Source organism: Electrona antarctica (genome assembly GCF_951216825.1).
Source record: "Electrona antarctica genome assembly, chromosome: 9".
Classification (NCBI taxonomy): Eukaryota; Metazoa; Chordata; class Actinopteri; order Myctophiformes; family Myctophidae; genus Electrona; species Electrona antarctica.
In genome coordinates, this window is record NC_136790.1 from 46,037,113 (window position 1) to 46,045,172 (window position 8,060).

The window sequence follows — 8,060 nt, forward strand, 5'->3', positions numbered from 1 at the left end:
AATGCGCGGTGTCACGCATTGCAAAGTGAAACAGTATGAAACTCATCAGCTCCGTAACGTTGTGCTAGAAAGTTGTATGTGTGTGTGTGTGTGTGTGTGCTTGCGCGCGCGCGCGTGCGTCTGCCTGCCTGACTGTGTCTGTGACAACTTAGTGTTAAAGTGCTAGTGTTTTAATCAATATCATTTTGTAGTCTACAGTGCCCACAGTGACTTTGGAATGAATTAGCCTTTTGTGTGAACATGTGCCTTGCCTAGCCGAATAGGACTGTTTTTTAACATGAATCATAATAAGGTTGGAACTTGAGAGCCAAATATTTATTTTTTAAATGTTGAAGGCAAAGAAGTAGTGGGGGGTAGATGGGTGTATGCTTTAAAAACAAATGCAGATGAATCTAAACAATTCAAGGCACGTTATGTAGCCAAAGGTTTCAATCAAAAACCAGGTGTGGATTATGAAGAGACTTTTTCACCAACGGCAAACCAGACTAGTGTGAGGGTATTGATGCAAAAGGCAGCACAAGAGAATATGATCTTACACCAAATGGACGTCAAAACGGCCTATTTGCATGCACCAATAGATTTTGAGATTTACATGAGACAACCAGAGGGATATGAAGTTACATCTGAGAATGGGGACATGCTGGTGTGTAAACTAAATAAATCTTTGTATGGTTTAAAACAATCAGGGAGAAATTGGAACAAGATGTTGCATGATTTTTTAACTAAAAATCAATTTATTCAGAACCCAGTTGATTATTGTGTTTACACAAGGGAAATGAAGGATCAAAAGGTATTCATTTTATTTTGGGTCGATGATATAATAATTGCAGCAAGTGATGACAATGTGATGATTGATGTCAAAGAAATGCTTACAGCAAAATTCAGAATGAAAGACTTAGGCAAATTGAAACATTTCATTGGTATTGATTTTGAACAAGGTGAACATTGTGTGACTATGTCACAAAGGAAATATGTTGACAAAATATTGACTAGATTTGACATGCAGGACTGCAAGCCAAGAACAACACCCTGTGAGGCAAAACTGAACTACACTGACAGCAGTGAGTCATTGGGGGATGTGAGAAAATACAGGGAAGTTGTGGGTAGTCTAATATACTTGACTACTTGTACCAGGCCAGATCTGAGTTTTGTAGTGGGAAAACTTTCACAATATTTTTCTAAACCAACAGAAGAGCAGTGGATCACAGTTAAACGAAATGTGCTGAGATATCTGAAGGGAACCAGGGAAAAATCCTTATGCTATAGGAAATGTGAGGAACTAGGCTTGATAGCATATAGTGATGCAAACTGGGCAGAAGATGCAAGTGACAGACGTAGCACTAGTGGTTATTGTGTCAGCCTAAACCCAGAGGGCCCTTTGATTTCATGGAGGTCTAAAAAGCAATACACCGTAGCACTTTCAACTTGTGAAGCTGAGTACATGGCTTTAGCGGCAACTCTACAAGAGTGTTTGTATTTGATTCAATTGTTACAATGTATTGATGGATTTCATTACATGCAGCCAAAGATTTACGAGGACAATCAAGGTACAATAGCGTTAGCTAAAAATCCTGTACAGAGACAGAGGTCAAAACATATTGACATAAGATACCACTTTGTAAGATCAACTGTCAATGATGGTAAAGTGATTCTCGAGTATTGTCCAACTGAACAAATGGTTGCCGATGTTATGACAAAACCAGCCAAGCTGTGTCAGTTGAACAATTTTGAGGGTTTCATGTTTGGAGAATAACATACAGTCCAAAGTTTTTTTTTTGTTTCTATTTCAAGGGTTCTTTTTTTTGTTATTTCTATGTGTACCAAATTCACGATCAAGTGGGGGTGTTGGAATGTATTGTGATGATCATTAATTTCCTGTATGTATATATCATTGTATATATATTTATATATATACCTTTATTGAGAGCACGTGACCTGATACCGGTCACGTGATCATGTGATCGCATATAAGGAAGTGAAAATAAACACACTGCTCTCTCAGCCATTGTCTAAGAAGCAACGACATATCTGTCTCTCTGAGTTTCTTTATTTGTCCTCCGTCATGTTTCCGGCTAACTCTGAGTTGTTGTTGGTTTGACGCTATATGCTAGCTTTGTTTAACAAACCTTTTAATTTAATTTTCAAATGCATTTAGTTATGTTACTTTTTGAACTAAATACAAATACATTGGACATTTAAAAAAGACAATACAAATGTATTACTAGAAATGAGCCAAAATCAATAATATATCAGTGTTCTGATATTAACCTGCCGGCCGCATTAAATTATGGTGGGGTCGCACTAAATACATTTAGTGACATATTATTACAATAATACCGGGAACATATATTTATATACAATGTCATGCCAGATAATAACACAATACATTTAACAGGGGGAGGAGGGAGGGGTGGAGCACATGTACAAGTTTGTGAGGTTGTGATTGGTTGAGAGATGGTTCCACCCTCAGGCTCTCTAGTATAAAGAGAGTTGGTCCGTCTGTGTCAGTATAATAGAATGATATTTCTGATATTTCTGCATGATATTGAGCTGCATACAGTGCCTGTGAGATTGATCGATTGCTCATGCCTTCAGTGCATAGTATTTCTACAGTGAAAAGAATTGATTGATTGATTGATTGAAGAATTTATTAACAGTTTGCAGAATTACAGTACATTTCAAGCACAAACTCAATACAAAGGCTGTTAACTGTGAGTGGACGACCCAATTAAGCATTACACTTGTTTTCAATAGGGTCCACCATGTTCAAATCATCAAAACATTTAGAGTCGTACAAATAGACACTTCTATAGACAGAACAGGAATTCATCATAAAGGAGGTAAAAAGGGAAAAGAAACATATACAGTGAGGGGAAAAAAAGGGGTGGGCGGTGGGGGGGATTCACGTTCAGCTCCGTTAATTTGTTTGTTTTCCTTGGAGGAGCTGCGTTGGGTCCCCAAGTCGGCTCCGTGGCCGTACCTTGAGTTGGCTGTGTGGCCGTGACCGTCTCTTGTGTTGTCCTTGCGTTGGGTCCCCAAGTTGGCTCAGTGGCCATACCTTGAGTTGGCTGTGTGGCCGCGACCGTCTCTTGTGTTGTCCTTGCGTTCGTGTTTGAGGGATTCCGATTTTACAGGGGCCAGTTTCGATTTGCAGCCGTCCGTAGGTGCCCTTTGAGAGCGGTTTTGAAAGAGTCAAGGGATTCGCATGTCTTAATGACAGTTGGTAGGGCGTTCCACATTTTGGTGGCATTGGAGCGAAAATAATTTAGTCCCTTGTTTGTGCCGAATCTGGGTTGTACATGGTTCGTTGCACTCCCTCTGGTGTTGTGGGTGTGGACTTCGTTAACATTAAGGAAGTATCTAGACAGGTACATGGGTATCTTGGTGGTGTATCGAATCTTGTGGACCAGACCCATTGCAAGATGCTGTACTCTGTCGTCGACCCTAAGCCATTCCAGCCTGTCGAAGTGGGCAGGGGTGAGGTGGGTTCGGGGAGCTAGGTCAAGTAGGAGCCTGACCAGTTTGTTTTGGGAAGTCTGGAGCCTGGTTTTAAGGGCCTTTGAGGTGCTGTGGTACCAGGAGGTGCATGCATAGTCAAAGAAACCCTGTACAAGGGCTCCTGTTAAGGTCTTCAAGGTGTTTTTGTTGACCAGTGAGGAGATCCTGTAAAGGAATCTTTTTCTATGGTTGACCTTTTTGATTACGTTGGTGGCCATTTTATCACCGGAAAGATTAGCCTCCAGGATGGAACCTAGGTAGGTAATTTCATCTTTACGTGTGATAACATTGTCACCCACTCTAACCAAGAAGCCATTTGCCTTGCTGAGATTACTAATAGAGCCAAAGAGAATGGATTCAGTTTTTCCCAGGTGTAAAGATAGTTTGTTATCAGCGAGCCAGGTGCAGATTCTACCAAGTTCAGAGCTGAGGGCATTTTCAACCTGCAGTTTGTCCCTGTCCGAGACCAGCAGTGCTGAGTCATCAGCGAACAGGAACAAGTTGCAGTCACAAGCTGAAGTCATGTCGTTTACATATATTAGGAACAGTAGAGGCCCTAGTATGCTTCCTTGTGGAACGCCACAGTTCACTGGGAGGGGGGGGGACAGTGTTCCGTTCACTTCCACCATCTGTTCTCTCCCCTCCAGGTAGGATTGCATCCAGCTCACTGATGTGCTATCGAAACCAATTGCTTTTAGCTTGTTAACCAGTATGGAGTGGTTCACGGTGTCAAAAGCCTTTTGGAGGTCCAGCATGACCATGCCGCAGTATGGTCATGCTGAGTTTGAAAATCTTGGGGGACCTTGGGGGACCTGTCCCTGTTTGATGGAGAGGTTTACTATGTGGGTGATGATTGGAGCTATAGAGATGGCTGAGTCTCTGAGAAATTTGGAGGGAATGTTGTCATGGCCTGTGGCCTTGTGGGGTTGGAGGGCACTCAGTTTCTTAATTACCTCATCAGTTGTTACCATAACTAGTTTAAAATCGTCTTTACAAACACCTAGGTTTCTGTAGAAGGTTGTAATGTGCTCTACACCAAAGAGCCCAGAGTGGGAGGGCAGTTTGTTAACCAGAGTTGTTGCTATGTTTGTAAAGAAGATATTCAAGTAGTTGGCCACATCAAGGTTGTCAGTGATGAGAGTGTTGTCCGATTTGATGTTTATGTTTGAAAACCTGGTTTTTAGTTTCTGACCATAGCCTAGTTGATTGTTTAGTAGCTTCCAGAGCTCATGAGGATTGTTTTTGTTTTCCTGTGCTTTATCATTGATGAAGTTACTTTTAGCTGATTTGGTCATGGCAGTTACACTGTTTCTTAGCTTGATTCGTTGGGTATTTAGGTTGTTCAAACGAGCTTGGCGAACACTGTCGAAGCGCTTGGCTAGCTTTGACTTGCATTTTAGAAATTCAGAGCATTTTTTGTCTCTGGCTTTCATTGCAGCCAGTATGTCCGAATTCATCCATGGTTCCGAGCGGGTTTTGCCCCTGGTGGTTCTCAAAGGAGCCATGTTGTTCAGTACTGATGTATATTTGGTTTTGAAGCCAAGCCAAGCTTCTTCGACAAGTGTGCTTTTAAGCTCATCGGACTAATCCAGACTCTCCAATACTTGGTTAAAGACCTCACTAGAGTAGGTTTTGAGGTCCCTTGATATGACTGTTTTGTGGCAGCCGGTCTTAAGTTTTTGTATTTTGCGGGTACAGAATATCATAAAATGATCACTAAGCCCACATACAATAACCCCTTTCTTGGAGATTCTGGATTTGTCCGAGGACAGAATGAGATCAATGACAGTTTGAGTAGAATCACACACTCTAGTGGGTTGGGTAATTAGCTGACTGACACTATGTAGATCACAGAACTTACTGAATGACTTAAACACAGGTGCTTCCTTACGTTGCATGTCTGTATTGTAGTCGCCAATCAGGATTTTCTCTACACATTCCTCCTCAGCTAAGCACCCCTCAAGTATATCATAGAACCCATGTTGGTCAGGCGGTCTGTAGACGGTGCCCACTGATACCGATTTAGCCTTTTTGAAAATTAATTCAACCCACACAGTTTCAATTTCATCATGCTGTAAGTCAGTACGAGTAACATATTCAGTGTCTTTGTGATTATACATACACACACCACCACCATGCCTGTTTCTGTCGTTTCTGATCAAAGAATAGTTCTCTATTTCAACTTCTGGGTCTTTGGTTGACTCATCAAGTTTAGTTTCAGAGAAGCTAATGATGTTCGCCTTACCACATTGAAACATATGCCTGATTTCAGCCATTTTGGGTCCAAGGCTGTTGACGTTCAGGTGAAAGATATGAAAGATTGACTAGTAATGTCTGTGGGCGATCGATTGCTCATGCCTTCAGCCTGTCTAGATAGGTCTAGACAGATATTATAAGAAATAGATGCCTCATTTGCCGCTGCAGTTCATTGGAGCTACGTGTATCCAGGTCTAGATGGCTCAAGGCGGAGTCTCTGACGTAGTTCACCCGGCGGCCATCTTGCTTTAGGGCTACAGTACAGTATGTTTAATGGCAGCTCAAACAAAAATACTCATAACTCCCTCAAATCTTGACGGATTCACAAACGGGTTTGTTTGCTACAAACGTTGTCAACGTGGCTATGATGCAGGACTTAATTCAGGACTTATCTGCTTAATGTTGTTTTTTATATGAACGTCATATAAAATTGTATAAGTATGCGGACGTCTCTGACGTTTATAACAAACCAAACCATTTGAAAATCGGTTGGAAATGAGGGAGGGCAAAATCCATTCCAGCCGACCGACGCGTCGGTCGGTAGTCCGACGCGGAGGTCGTTAAGTCCGACGGTCGGTCCGTAAGTCCGACGGTCGGTAGTCCGACGGTCGGTCGGCAAGTCCGACGGTCGGTCGGCAAGTCCGACGGTCGGTCGGCAAGTCCGACGGTCGGTCGGCAAGTCCGACGGTCGGTCGGCAAGTCCGACGGTCGGTCGGCAAGTCCGACGGTCGGTCGGCAAGTCCGACGGTCGGTCGGCAAGTCCGACGGTCGGTCGGCAAGTCCGACGGTCGGTCGGCAAGTCCGACGGGCCGTCGGCAAGTCCGACGGGCCGTCGGTAAGTCCGACGGGCCGTCGGTAAGTCCGACGGGCCGTCGGTAAGTCCGACGGGCCGTCGGTAAGTCCGACGGGCCGTCGGTAAGTCCGACGGTCGGTCAGTCGGCTATTTCACATCCGTTTTGGACGGGGGTGGGCTCGTTGGAATCGTGCCGCCCCCCTGGGGGCGTTTTTGGGGGTCTCAAGGTTCGGGGACCCCTGGGGACCCCCCAGGGACCCCCACATGGTAACTCTGTCATTTGTCAACCGTTTTGGATGGAGGTGGGCTCATTGGAAACGTGTCGCCCCCCTGGGGGTGTTTGTGGGGGTCTCAACGTTCCGGGACCCCTGGGGACCCCTGGGGACCCCCCCATGGTAACTCTCCCATTTCTCAACCGTTTTGTGGGGGTCTCAAGGTTCGGGGACCCGCTCCAATAACATAATAATATAGGCCTACCTGCAATTAACTAATAATATAGGCCTTTAGGCATTTATTTCAGCAGGTGGCACTAAAGTTATTGTTGCTTCCCACTTACATGAAATTTTATTATTTTATACTTCATGGAAGTACATGAACTACATACAATACAATAGAACTTTGATTTCTCTCTGCCCTTATATTATTGTATGCTGTGTGTGTGTGTGTGTGTCACAATCACATTCCAGGCTAGGGTGTGCAAGACACCTTTGATGATGGGCCATTCTGTAGAACATAATCCCATGAATTAAGTCAATGAATATACAATACAACTTTAATTTCTCTCTGCCCTTATGTTATTGTATGCTGTGTGTGTGTCACATTCCAGGCTAGGGTGTGCCAGACACCTTTGATGATGGGCCATTCTGTAGAACAGAATTAGCCTGGTTAATAAACCAGACCGAATCAGCCGTTGGCAAAAAGAAATGCCTGCCGGCCTGGTTAAAAAGTTCAACAACGGTCACAAACCATTGGATTGTTGTGGATTAACTTCACGTTAACTACAGTTGGTAAGTTTGGCATATTACTACATTAAATACTCAATATATGTCTGCGAATGTAACCGTTAAGTCAGTTATTTGCACACTATTATATTAGAGTAAAATCCTCAATGTACATTTAAATCAGTGTAAAAATGTAACCTTGCATGTCAGTTTGGTTGCATTTGTACAGTAGTTATATTAAAATGGAAGATTTCACTGTGTACTAATCTGACCCTACACTGAATTTTATAGCTTACTTTCCTTACTGACAGTCCAGTCTGACATTGCAAAACCATAGCTACAGTAACAGTATACATTATGCCTACCTGTTCTTCCATAAAATACATTTAATATACATCGTCTTGGGTGCATTTCTTTTTGTTTCAGAATCAGTGATGACATCAGCCCGGGGTTCAGGATGCAGCAGCTTCAGATCAACATCAGATTTGGAGAATTCAACCAATGCTCAAACAAATGTTCTCTGTTGACTGTTTGGTCCATCTCACACACACACAACCAAGACACTTTCACAA